The sequence below is a fragment of the Durio zibethinus genome, chromosome 21 (assembly GCF_047325235.1).
Source record: "Durio zibethinus cultivar Kanyao isolate XHJ-2024 chromosome 21, ASM4732523v1, whole genome shotgun sequence".
In the NCBI taxonomy this organism is placed as follows: domain Eukaryota; kingdom Viridiplantae; phylum Streptophyta; class Magnoliopsida; order Malvales; family Malvaceae; genus Durio; species Durio zibethinus.
In genome coordinates this window covers 6,634,589-6,649,358 of record NC_143182.1, presented here as the reverse complement: position 1 = coordinate 6,649,358, position 14,770 = coordinate 6,634,589, and positions in this window count along the sequence as shown.

Below are 14,770 nucleotides of genomic sequence, written 5' to 3'. Positions count from 1 at the left end.
TAAAATCTTTTGGGTGATTATCAGCAGTTTTATGGTACAAATATTACTAGTTGAAGATCTTTCGAGTTTCCAACAACCTGCAAACTACGATTACTAGGCTTCTAAATTGAGGGGACCATGGGCCAGAACTGAGCTCAAGTCGGACTGAAAGTTGAGGCCTTAAAAATCAGAGCCCAAAAGATCAGTAGGTCCCATTTAAATTCAACAAAGGTGGGACCGAGAATGATGATAGGGCCCACATTAAAATCGTGACCTCACGAGAAAGATAGACAGACTGAGTGAGGCCTTTTTTTATATTAAAAAAATATTACAGTTGTTCCCTTTCACGAGCGCTGACTTAGACAGTTGGACGCAAACCTTAAAGCCCGACCTCGATCCACGTGTTGGACTCACGTATCTCCTTGGGAGATTGAGAGAGGTAAAGAAAAATTTTTTTTGACAATTCAATGATTATACATACTCATGGAAATTCGTTTTTGTATTTCTTACTCCAACTTTACCTCTCATTTACAATTTTCAATCGTGAAAAAAAAAAATTATCGTTGAATACATACAAAAATATATAGATAAACAGCCAGACATAGGAGAGTGGAGGGTATAAAAATAAATAACTAAAATTCCTCATTTTACACCATTCACACATGATACAATTCTCACAGGCATAAATGAATGTAAATAACAATGTACATTGGCACTTTAGAAAATTTTAGCGAATTTGAAATACTATATAGCTCAGAGAGTATGATAAAAATTACTACATTTTCATATCAATAGGTGGTAAAAATAGAAATAATTTGTCCTGAAACCAATGATCGTTCTAAGAAATCTCATTCATCTTCATTCTTCGACTCTTTCCAAACAGTTGTTAGGTATAAAACAATAAGAAATCCCCCATAGTAGTTAGAATGGGATAGAGCCAGTGACAATGGGATGGGTTACACTATAATCCTTGTGAACAGCCAACTGGAAAGATAAATTAGAATATATATATAAATGATCTTGTGATTGAACTAAGATGATGGCTTGTTTGTCTTGACCATGAAATTAGAGATTTTCCAATTTTCTTTTGCCTTAGGGTCAACTCATTAGTGTGAAGTTTGACACCAAGAAAAAAAAAAAAAGCAAAAAAACAACACTGTGGAAGAAGAGTACATAAATAAGATTTTAATCATTGTCCTGAATAATGTTGTGTCTGGTGATTGAGTCACGGATGAGAAGACGAAAAAAAGAGAGCAGAAATAGGACCATGCGATAAAGAGTATTATCATGGTAATAATAATTAATGATGATGACGTGATTACCAATTGTTGATTCCTTCTTGATCATTCATCCTCAGTGCTGCTCCTGCATTGTCCATGATTTAACACAGATACAAGTATGAACTTCTCTTCCAGATCCATACCTATGACAAATTTGAAACATTTAGAGGTAATCAGACTAGCTGCAACCAAATACAGATCAGAAAATTTAAACTTTAGTCTTCATTTAATCTACTTCATCAAATATTTTGCGGACTTAAAACAGCGTATGTTATTATACAAGCAACTGTAATTATTTATTATGAATAATTTATGACCAAAACATGCAGAGCTATTCCATAGAGAATTTCCATGTTTCCATCTTTTAGAACCAATTTAGGACCCCTCAGCAATGACAAAATCCCACTGTTGTTACTTGTTAAATATACTTTGAAGAGGAAGCAAACAGGGAAGCAAAATGCCTCACTCTACAGAAAATTGGTACTTGGATGCTTGCAAGGGAACAGTTAAAATGAAAGAGACCAAGCTCAAGACAACTCTATACATCATGTCGACCTGCCAATCTAGTGCGGCAGACTTACTACAGTGTGGAAGTGGGAATCTGTCAACATTATTTCACTGCTTGCACTTATATTTTACTTTCTTCCAACCAAAAATTTCCAAAGAGTTTAGAACTATTCTACTTATACTTCCCCATAAGACTGAAAGAATTAATCTTTCTGCAGCCGTTGATTCCACGAAATGACTTGAACACGGACCATGTGAAACTACATTTATGTTTACCCTACCATAATGCAAGTTGGGCATTTAGGCACAAGTAAGCAACAACAACATCATCAGATTCATATCAAAACAAATGAAGCCCTCATAAGAAAAAGTTAGAGAAAGTTGCAAACTTTTAACAACTAGGGCTTATGACATGCTTTCTTAGTGAGGTTATGGCCAAGAATTCAAGATTAATATCATTTCTGCTCTGCTGCTTAATGTACTCTTGCCTCCTTGACCCAGTGTCTTTTATGGTTCCCATTAACTTGCCCGCAAAGTCATGGACATAAAAAAAATTACCTTGTCAAATGGTAGCCCCCCAGACCAAAATCACATGTCATGCATTGGACCTTGGAACAGAACCGCTATGCATACATAACATAAAAGGATTTCTCATCTAAAAAGTGATGAAAACACTAAGAGAAGCAATTTTATAGTACAACTAAGAAAATGGCAACCACCCTGCTCACAGTACTTGAACTTCATAAAGTTGAGTAATCCATCCTGCTTCAATTGGAGATGATAAATCTTGTTTCCAGCAGGACTCTGCCATAATGAGTCCAGTTAAAATTGGCAAGAGCCAAAGACCATGGAAGTCCTATGACAACATAACAATAGCAGAATGAACAAAACTTGGCGACTCCATGCATGTCATATGGTTAAAATGGTAAACAATAACCAAGGCAAGAACCAACATCATGTTAGCACAGATGAATATAGAACAGATTATCACTCCTAATCAAGTCATACGATGCTCCACCAGATGTATACAACTGATATTTTGGATAATCTATTTCAAAAGTTTTGGAAACTTCTGGATGATATTAACCTACTGGCAAGAAATATATTTGCTTTGCATTTTCGAGCAGCAGTAGGTCCCATTCATTATTGTCTCCCAAAAACCATCAAAAGGTTTCAAAATTTTGTCCATACAATGAGAAGCATCTTTTGACAGATGTTCTCAGGAAGCAAATACTCGTATCAGTCCTATGTACCAAGGAAATTTTGCCACACATTTAACTGACCAATTTAATTCAAATTATGCTCCTATGAATATAACGGCCTTTTGATTTTAAGAGGTAACTTGGTGCGCCAAAAAAGAAAAAAAAAGATTACAGAGGTGTAAGTGGAAGTGCTAATACAAAACAAGTTATATACATAGAAAACCAACAAAACAGACAATGGTTAATATAATAATATTTTGTGTAGAGCATAAAACCTGAATCTCCAGAGAAATGGTGCTAGGCTTTGCTTGATAGGAAGTTGAAAAAATTGTTAATCTAATGAAAATGTTTAATAACTACTTTCCTACTTTGTAGCTTACCTTTTGGATTAATTTTCTATTCTTACCCCTTTTATTCTTCCTGCCATGCAAAGCTTAAAAGAATTATAACACCTAAATTAAGAAGTTGCAAAAGAAACATTATTATTTGTCACATTACTGACAAGTCAACCATTTGCATCAATGTGAGGTGACATTAACCTTGCATAATCATCAAAGAGTAAAAACTATAGCATAGGTTGGATTACAAACTAGCTTTAATTGTCGGCATTTTTTTGGTAACTCTTTAAAAAAATGCCAGGCACTATTATTGAGTAATAATTTAGGGTTTTAATCAGGTAGTTGTTGTTGATACCATTTTGTTTATTTATTTATCTTTTTTTCTTTTTTTTTTTTTCTTCTTTATGTCAGCTTACAGCTTGAGAACGAAGATAAGAGTTAATACAACTCTTAATGTGATTATTCCAACTATAGTTAGTATCATACAAGTTAAAATTATAGTGGGGATCCTCATTGTCAATCTCAAAAATTTGATTTTCATTATTAAAATATAGAGAATAATTATCCTTATTACTGTTTTTTGTCGGCTGCCGGCAGTCGCACTGCTAGCCACCTACAAGTTGCCCCGGCCTTGACAGCCACCGGCAGTCATTTTGACAGTCAGTGGTCACCCTAATACTAGGCCACCAAAATTTTAAATTTTTTGAGATTTTGGTCTTCTTTTTGTTTTATAAATAGAGCAATGCAACCGGTGAAAAAGAAGGGAGAAAGGCACAAAAACCTTGCAAAAAAAAAAAACAACAAAAAATAGATAAAAAAAAAGACAATGCTAGGTTATAAAAAAAGAAAAAGCTTCTTGCAAAAAAAAATCAAATACCAAAACACAAGCAAAATCACAGTCCCTGGAACGGGAACCACACGCCAGTCTATAAAAACAAACAACAAAAATAAAAAAAGTCACTTTGGTCGAATCTTTCAGGTCAGATTTACGTGGTTTAAGGCCTTTTTTTACGAAATTAAACTCGAATTCGTGTTTAGGGGGTGAAAAGAAGATTCTGGAAGATTTTAAATTTTTTCGATGACCGACAGACAGTGGTCGACGTGACGAATTAGTCATCAGATTTTGAGTTTTATAGAGAGAGAGGGGGAGTGTCTAAGAGGAAGAGAGAGAAAAAAAAAGAAGACTGAAAAAAAAAGTTGATTTGGCCTTTAAATAGGCCTTTAAAATGACGTCGTTTAGGAAGATAGCAAAACGACGTTGTTTCGACCCCAGAGGATCTTTACGTCGACCTGCAACCTGACCTGGGATCGCGCACCTGACCTGATGACTCGTTCTCCCTTTTACCTCTCAACCGATCCAGTTGAGCCGGACCAGACCTAACCAAATCGACATTGAACTGTTGATGCCAGACTGAACTGAACCAGACCAAATCGTCGGACCAAACCGCTTGTTGATCGGATCGTTAACCGGTTCGATTCAGGTAAAAAAATTTTTTTAAAAAATTTTTTTAGATTTTTTATATATTATTTTTGTTATTTTATTTATTATTCTTAATATTTATGTATGTTAAAATGTTAAAATTTACCAGAATAAATTTTTATTATTTTATAATAATAATTAATAAAAGTAAATTATGAAAAATATAATAAAATTTTTTGATAATTTTGAATAAACCTTATAAAATAATTGGTAAAAAAAATGTTATAATTAAATAAAAATAATACAAAATTAATAAAAAATATAAAAAAAGAAAATTTTTATCTGACGATGAGATTCAAAGGTATTTCGAGTAGTGATACTTACGAAATCTCTAGGTGTAAGGATTTTTTTTAATACTATTAGTGTATTGGAGTATTTATAAAAAAATTTTAATATAATAAAGATTTTTTTTTCTATTAATAAAAATAAAATTAACTAATTTATAAAAAAAATAAAATAAAGTAATAAAAATGAGAAAAAAAAAATTTTATCTAATGATGGGATTCTAAAAATATTTCAAATAAAGATGCTTTAAAAAATTTTTAGGTGACAAGATTTTTTTTTTAATATTACCAGTGTATTGGAATATTTATAGAAAAACTTCAATATAATAAAAAAAATTTTTTTTCAAAAATTTAAATTAAAAATAAAATATTAAATAAAAAAATTAATAAAAATTTCTAAAAAAGAGAATAAAATGTTTGCATCCACATGATAATATTATGCATTGCATGCATGACATAGTTTTTTTACAAAAAGTAAATTTGAGCCCTCAAGGATGAGATTTTAAGGTATTCCGAGAAGTGATGCTTAAGAAATCTCTAGGTGAGAAAATGATCTTCTAATATTACCAATGTACTGAAACATTTTAAGAATTATTTTGATAAAATGGTTCTAATTTATTTTTCTCGAATAAAATTCGAACACTAAAAAAAAATTATAATAAATAAAAAAATCAAGAAAAATATTTTTCAAACATCGAAAATAAAATTATTTTTATTAAAATCATAGGATAACACGTAGTTAAGTGGTACCGTTTCTAAAAAGGTACTGTAGGGGTGCTAATCCTTCCTCAAACGTAACCGACTCCCGAACCTAGATTGTTTTGTAGACCATAAAATTATCATTTTAATAAATTTTAATTAATTTTAAAATCTTATTAAAATGATAAATTTTAATAGGTGACCAATTGTAGCTAGCCAAAAAAATTGATGGCGACTCCATTATTTTTTATTTTGTTTTCAAATTCATTGGGCGGACACAAAACCGTTACGACAGCTTGATGACTCCACTGGAGATGCCATTTGTTTTCAAGAGTCAGGCCAAAATTAGCTACGTCTTATCCTCAAATTTTGATTTAAACAGTCTTAATCGATTTCTTAGATTTTTATTTTTCACCTTCAACAAAAAGTCAAAGAAAAAAAACAAATCAAAAATAAAGAAAAAATTCATGCATGTTTTTTTTACTATGTTTCTTATGCTTTATTTTTTTGTATATATTACTCTTGATAAATTAGAAAACATATACACACATAATGACACAATACATCTCATGCATGAGCTCTATACCCGAGCTTCATTCTTTATAAGAAAAAGTAAAGTACCTATGCCTTTGTGAGGTGATAACCTTCGTAATAGCAAGCGAAATACTTTCACTCAAATTGAACCTTTTTTACTCATAGCCTGTAATGGGTGAAGATCGGAGTGCTTTACTAGTCCAGCGTGGACGATAGTGAGGAATAATTTGAGAACTTTTAGACACGTGTCAATCTAAACCCAGCATGTAATAAGCTTAGGAAGCTAACCTTAGGTAGAACTTTGCACACCCTCTTGTAAAAAATACCTAAGTCCAAAGCGCATAAGAATAAAGTTGTGTAATACAAAACAAAACAAAACAAAAAATCTCAAAACTAAAAATTTTTTTTTTCTTAAATCGCATCCTCACACTAACTCAATTTTATTTTGTTTTTTTTTCTTTTTTGCATTAATCATATCATACAATTTTACATCAGATATTTGCTCTAAGACATATTTTTCTTAAGAAGTTTTCATGAATCTCATAGAACTACAAATTTGCTCATCCTCAGTCAATGTCTCATGTGAGCCATATAATGAAGTACATGTTTGGTTGAAAAAAGCTCAACAAAAGAATAGAGATTGCTTGCCTATTGGTTATGTGTCTGAGTTACTTGAAAAGGTGCATTTAGATCTCACATAGAATGATTTAGAAGACTTAGCCATCATCTGGGATCAATTAAATAAAAAAAAAAAGCTTTTGCAAGAAGTATAGGTTGATTGCATCCCTTATTTCAGTAGTGATCGATGAACATCTGGTCAGGACAATTATATAGTTTTAAAATTTATCCTATAGATGCTTCACTTTTAATCAAAAAGATTTGGTACCAACTATTAAAGAGTATTCAATTTTGCTTGGAATAGAACTACAGTGTCCAGATAAAGTATTTACCCGAAAGCTAAAATTAGGCTATCGTAAAAAATTGGCCAAGCTTATAGGGGTTAAAGTGAAAACTATTGATTCTTTTGCGAAGCCTAAAGGTGAACATCTTGGCATTCGTTGAGATTTTCTTCGAGAGTTTATTTAAGAGCATTTAAATGATGATCAAGGCATGGCTGTGTTTGCTATATTATTATGTGGTATGGTGATATTTCTAAAAATTTTAGGTTACATTGAGATAACTGTGATAGATTTTTTTTTAGCAAATTAAAATCCAAGTAATTAATCCTGCACCAGTAGTTCTGGCAAAAAACATTCGATCATTGAATTTCTATCGACAAAATGAAAGGGGACGATTCATAAGATGTGCATCGTATTATATGTGTGGGTTAGAAGTCATTTCAAGTGCGAAAAGAATACATTCTCAAAATCGTATCTATGAAACAAAGCATCAATTGAAGAGTTCTGTAAAAGTCAATGGCCAACATTGAAGACCAAGAAAGAGTTGGTCTTTTTTTTGCGAAGGCTTATTGGCAATGAAATTGAATGGATGGTGCCTTGGATGCTTTGAGTGCCGTTGTTATATTATGGAAGAAATGAGCCGTGGATATCGCTATTAGGGCTATAGGGCATTGTAAGTTATGCTCCATTAATGGTGCTTAGGTAATTTGGTGCAAAACAATTTGTTCCTGCCACTCATGGCTTGACTGAAGTAGAATTCATTTATAGGGAACCAAATCCACCAAGAACCTCAAAGCAATTGATTCAAGCATGGAAGAAAACATAAAAAATGAGATTAAAGCCTCTCATCGACAAAGTCACTCCTGATTACCAAATTTGAAAAGCAAAACGGCTTAGAGACAATACTCTTTCTTGGTGATAGCTTACACTAATCGGTTAATCTTTCAACAAAAGTGTAATTATCAAAAATTAAACTTGTGAAGAAAGATTTAGAAGTTGAAAAAGAAGAAATAAAAAAAGAAAATTAGAGACTTCGCGAGAAGGTGAGATAATTAAAATATGAAGCAAAAATCCAAGGAAGCAAATTGGAAAAAGCCATAAAAGAATGAAATGTAGCCAATAATGATTTGAAATATCTGCATCAAAAAAATAAGAGGTTACGAGTTCAATTTAAAACTGAAAAAGTTACCTGGTTTTACCTTAGTCAACAACGCGAAGTGGATGAGCTTCAAGAAGAAATGAACCAATGAAAAGATAAAGCTCAAGAAAAGCAAGAGAAGGCCATCAAAATTTTTTAAGAATGTCAGAATTGGAAGGGGTTATATACTACGACTTCAGCAAGATTAGTAGAATGTCAAAAGAAAAAGGAAAGGTTGAAAGCTACAGTCATAAAAGAGAGAAAAAAACACTTTAAAGTGTTGGATGAAAAAGAATCACTTCACCAGGTGATCCAAGGGTTAGAAATGCAACTGCAAGACCACAAAAGTCATATTTCAGCAATAATAGATGAGTGGCACAAAAGAGAAAAAGATTGGATCTTCACATGTGATTCAGAAATGGATGTTCACATGAGATAAAAAGTAAAAAACTTAGGAAGACAACAGTACATAGAGCACCTAACTAATCAAGTTTGCAAGAAAGTGAAAAAAGCATGAGAAATGGTTGAAAAGGTAAAAGCATTAAGAAGAGAGATCAATCCTATATGAGAATATGGACAACGTCTAGTGAATTTTCTAGACGAGGTGAAGGATCATTATGAATAAGTCAAATACTTTTATGGATATAATTCTAGGATGGTAAAACGTATATAATAAAAGTTGTATGGAATCAATAAAAATTTTTAGTATTAAAATTCGTCCAAAAGTAAATATCTCCCACTTGCATTCATGCATCATGTACATCATTTTCATAAAATAAATAAAATAAAATTTTTAACACATGGTATTTTGATTTTTGATTTTTTATTTTTTTCAAAAAAACTTTGTGGCAATAAAGGTTTAAGAATAGTTCGTCCATCAAAAATCTTGACCCAACCTACTCGTCATTCATACAATATTATGACTTAAACAAGAATCATAGAGCAAGAATAAGCAAGTCGATTTAAGAGAATCGAAAAAGTTTAAGAAGAACTGAGAAGGGATCTCAGTACAATAATGAATATGCTCAGGAAACTTAACAAGAAAAAATAGTGAAAGAAAATCTTAGCTTTCAAGAGCAATTACCAGATATGGTAAATCATGTTTACTCTTCAGAGTTTGAGCGACAATTAACCCAACCTTTTCAAGGAACTAGAGTATAAATTTTTACTCTCGATGGATATCTCAATCCTTATTTAAGAATGACATCCACACCTACTTCAGGATAATTTTAAAATTTTGTTAATCTCGTTATGATGGAAAACCCACTTGAGCCAATCTTGATCCCCGACTTAGATGATCCCAATGAGAGAAAAAAGCTAGGGATGAAGACACTCGAGAAAGTAAAAGATACCAATGCCCAACTGAAGATAAAAGTATTAGAAAAAAGACTTAGGGCCATAAAGAAAATGAATTTTTATGGCTCTACAGATGCTACCGACCTTTGTTTGATCCCAGATGTGGTCATTTCGCCTAAATTCAAGGTCTCAAAATTTAAAAAATATGATGACACAAAATGCCCAATGACTTGTATCACTATGTATTATCGTAAGATGACAGCACATACTCGTGATAAGAAGTTGTTGATACACGTATTTCAAGATAACTTTACGAGATCTGTAGCTAGATGGTATGTCCAACTATATAGAACTCATATTCATTTCTGGTAAGAGCTCATAAGGGTATTTTTACACAATATCGACATGTCACGGATCTGGTTTCAGATCGTTTATCTCTACAAAGTATGAAAAAAAAGGCAACAAAAAATTTTAAAGAGTATGCACAAAGATGGAGAGATGTGCTTGTACAAGTTTAACCTTCTCTCATCGAGAAAAAGATAATTGTCTTATTTGTGAACACTCTAAAAGTACCTTACTATGAGAGATTGATAGGTAATGCAATCAAAAACTTTACAGATATGGTGATATCAGGTGAGATTATTAAAAATGCCATAAAAAATGGTAAGCTTGATGCAGGAGAAAAGAGTGGAGCAAAAAAATGGGAAGTTCCCAAAAAGAAAGAGAATGAAGCTCAAGTGGTAAACTATGTGGGACAATAGTTCAGAGATTTCACGCCCTACTCTGCACCAATCTACCAAACCCATTACCCTTTCATAAATAATTTACATCCACTCCTCATCCATATCAATCATACCAGTCATTACCACAACTAGCTTATCCACCTCAATTTCAGTTATCTTTTCGGACATCCACCTATTCTTAGCACCTACCAAACCAGAATGAAAACCTAATAATAGTCCAAGAGCCCTAAGAGATATCCAAAAAAAACCTACTTTCGATCTCATTTTTATGACATACACAGATTTATATCCCCAACTTATTGAGAAATATTTACTTGTTCCTTTTATTGTGGAACCCTTGAAACCTTCATTTTTCAAATGGTATGACCCCAATGCGCATTGTGATTATCACTATAGGAATCTAGGTCATTCCACTGAGAACTATATTACTTTGAAACGTAAAGTGCATGGGTTAATTAATGAAGGGGTGTTAAACTTTGATACCAACCAACAAGGGACTCCAAATATTAATGGGAATTTTTTACCAAATCATACCAGACCATCAATAAATGCCTTAATTGATGGGCAAAAAAGTCATGTGAAAGAAAAAATAGATAAAGTTAAGACTCCGATGGCTAAGGTGTTTGAAATCTTGGTTAAAGTTGACATATTGAAATTAATAAAACTTCAAAATTGCTTTAATGCGATTAACTTAATTGAGAGCTGTAATTATCACAAAGGTGCTTTGGGGCATTTTATCGAGAATTGTCACTAATTCTATTAAGAGGTGCAGAAATTGATGGATATGGGCTAGATAGAGTTTTACGAAGAAAGAGAAGAGTTGACGAAAGCTAAAGTGTCTACCATTGATTCAAAAAATAAGTTTATGCGTAGACTGGTCACTATTTATTACGATGAGAAGTTGACACTAAAGCTAGAAAAGCTCGTCTCCCGACCAATGATGACAATTAAAGTTTCTGACCCTTTTTCATATCAGAATGATAAAGTAGTATCATGGAAGTATGATTGTGATGTCATAGTCAACCCAGATACTGCGAACATAACGGGCTTAGGAGGCATAACTCGAAGTGAGACATGTTATACCCCAGAGGCTCTAGAAAAAGCTAGAAAGGATAAAGCCAAGGTAGGAGAAGAAAAAAAAGTCAGAGTAATCCTATCACAGCCCCAGAAAAAGAATGTCAAAAGCCAATCTTTAGGAGTGAAGCTTGTGAATTTTTTAAGTTAATAAAACATAGTGAGTTTAACGTGGTAGAATAGCTTAACAAGATGCCAGCTAGAATTTTGCTATTGTCATTATTGCTAAGCTCAGAGTCACATTGTAATGCTCTGCTGAAGTGATGAAGAGATTTCTCTTAAAGGTCGTGAAAGTACCAAGGCTCTCCACATTACTGTCAAATATAAAAGTCATATAATGACTAAAGTTTTAATTGATAATGGCTCATCCATCAATGTTATGCTTATGACTACTCTAACAAAATTTCTTGTTGATGAATTTTATATGAAGCCTAGTCATATGATAGTGAGAGCCTTTAATGGAACCCGAAGAGAGGTGTTGAGAGACATAGAAATATCATTACAGATTGGCCCGTGCACTTTCAACGTGAAATTTAAGTCATTGATATCTCTCATTCATACAGTTGCTTATTAGGTAGGTCGTGGATCCATATGACATGTATTGTTTCATCTTCATTACATCAAAAAATTAAATTCATTGTTGAAGAAAAGCTAACATGTGTGGTAAGAAAAAAAATTTATTGATAATTCAATCGATAAATACTCTTTATGTGGAATCAACAGATAAAGCATTAGAATGCTCTTATAGATCTTTTGAGATTGCCAATGCAACATATGTGACTGAAAGATCTAAATTGTATTTACCACACTTATCTACAATAACTAAAATGATTGTCAAACAGCTTACCAAGATGGAATGGTGACCTGAAGTCGAACTTGAAAAAAATTTGCAAGAAATTACTAAGCCATCGGTTGTATATGAAAGAGAGATAGATTCAGCTTGGGATATAAGCCAACAAGAGGGAACAAAATGAAAATGATAAACGAGAAAAAAATAAGAGGATAGCTAATCTTGGGGGATATGAGTCAGAATCAAAGCCTATGGTCATTCCATACCTTTATAATTTTTTTTCGTTCGAAGGATATATTTACCTAGATTTGCTTGGAGCCCTAAGTGTAGGATTCGTGAAAGAATTTTCAGAGTTAGCCATTCAAATGATGGATGATGGATAGCCATTCAAATGATGGATGATGGAGAAAAAAAAAGTCGAAATGAAGAGTTGTTCGTGTACCCTTATCCTTCATGTTTTGAATTGAATAATTGAAAAATTATAGAGCTGTCTGTTATCTTTAAAACTTTGAAAAAGTAATGTATTATAGAACTTTAAATCTCTAATTGCTTTTTATGAGCATTATGAGATCTTTTGTGACTTGTTTATGTTTGTCGTTTTAATAAAAGGCTTAGAAGATGCATCCATATTTCTTTTATTTATTTCACTTTCACTCATTCGAATCGTTTCCCTTTTTTGCCTTAATCATTTTCTTACCATTTCATTTTTTTTGTTGTGCCAATGTTCTCTTCATTTTACCCTTTGTAGGGTCTCAAATAATGAATACGAGGATAATCATTACAATAATCTCAGATTCAATTTTGAAAACTTAATTCATGTCGACGAACTTAATAATGAAAAAGATTCAGATAATTACACACTGCCTTCTTATTTGTTAAAATTAATAGAACATGAAGATAAGCCAATAGAGCCCCACCAAAAAATTATCGAATTAGTGAATTTGAGAGATAATGAAAACAGAATAGAGGTCAAAGTTAGTGCATCCCTTTTACTAGTTGAAAGGCAGAAGTTAGAAGAGTTACTCCAAGAATATGTGGATGCATTCGTATGATCTTACTAGAATATAACAGGACTCAGCACTATTATTGTAGAGCACAAGTTACCTTTGAAACCAGAATGCAAGCCAATACAGTAAAAGCTACGACGCATGAAGCCAGAGGTGCTACTAAAAATTAAAGAGAAAGTGAAAAAATAATTTGATGCAGGATTTTTAAAAGTGGCAAAATATCCTAAATGGGTAGCCAACATATTGTCAATTCCCAAGAAAGATGAAAAAGTGAGAATGTGTGTCAACTATCGAGATCTAAATAGGGTAAGTCCTAAAGATAATTTTTTTTTGCCTTATATCGATAGTCCCAAGGATAATTTTTCTCTGCCCATATCGATACTCTAGTAGATAATACTGCTAGACACTACATATTTTTCTTTATGGATGACTTTTCAAGCTATAATCAGATTAAGATGGCTCAAGATGATATGAAAAAAATTACATGTGTGACTATTTGAGGGATATTTTGTTACAAAGTCATGCCTTTTGGGTTGAAAAATACTAGTGCCACTTATCAAAGAGCAATGGTGACTCTCTTTCATAATATGATGCATAAAAAAATAAAAATGTATGTGGATGGTATGATCGTAAAATCTCGTGAAAGAGAGGATCATGTAGTCAATCTCAAAAAGTTGTTTGATAGGTTGAGAGGATTTCAATTGAAATTGAATCCTAACAAATGTACATTTTGTGCTAAATCAAGAAAATTATTAGGCTTTGTGGTCAATGAAAGAGGAATCGAAGTTGATCCAGATAAGATACAGGCTATTCAGAATTTATCCCCTCCTCATACCCTGAAAGAGATGCGAGGTTTTATGGGAAGATTGAATTATATTGCTCGCTTCATCTTTCAACTCACTTATAAGTGCGATTCCATTCTCAAGCTTCTTAAAAAACATGATCCAAGAGAATGGAATGACGAATATCAAAAAGCTTTTGACAAAATCAAAGAATAGATATCGAATCTGTCCATGTTGGTGCTACCCGTTCTAGGGAAACCTTTGATTTTATACTTAATAGTGCACGAAAATTTAATGGGATATGTGTTAGGGTAAAGAGATGAAACCAACAAGAAAAAACAAGCAATCTACTACTTGAGCAATAAATTCATTGATTATGAGTCCAAGTATTCACCATTAGAGAAGATGTATTGTGCATTGACCTGGACAGCTCGAAGGTTTCGACAATACGTGCTTTATCATACCACTTGGTTTATAGCAAAGTTGGATCATATTAAGTATATCCTCGAGAAGCCTTCATTGACAAAGAGAATAGCACGGTGGCAAGTTATGCTTTCAGAGTATAATATTATTTATTTGACTCAAAAGATTATTAAAGGGAGTGCAATAGCCAAATTCCTTGTTGATCGTGCAGTCGAAGATTATGAGCCAATGAAATTAGATTTTTCTTATGAAGATGTGATGTTCATTGAAGAAAATAAACCTGTTGTAAAGTCTTGGATAACGTATTTTGATGAA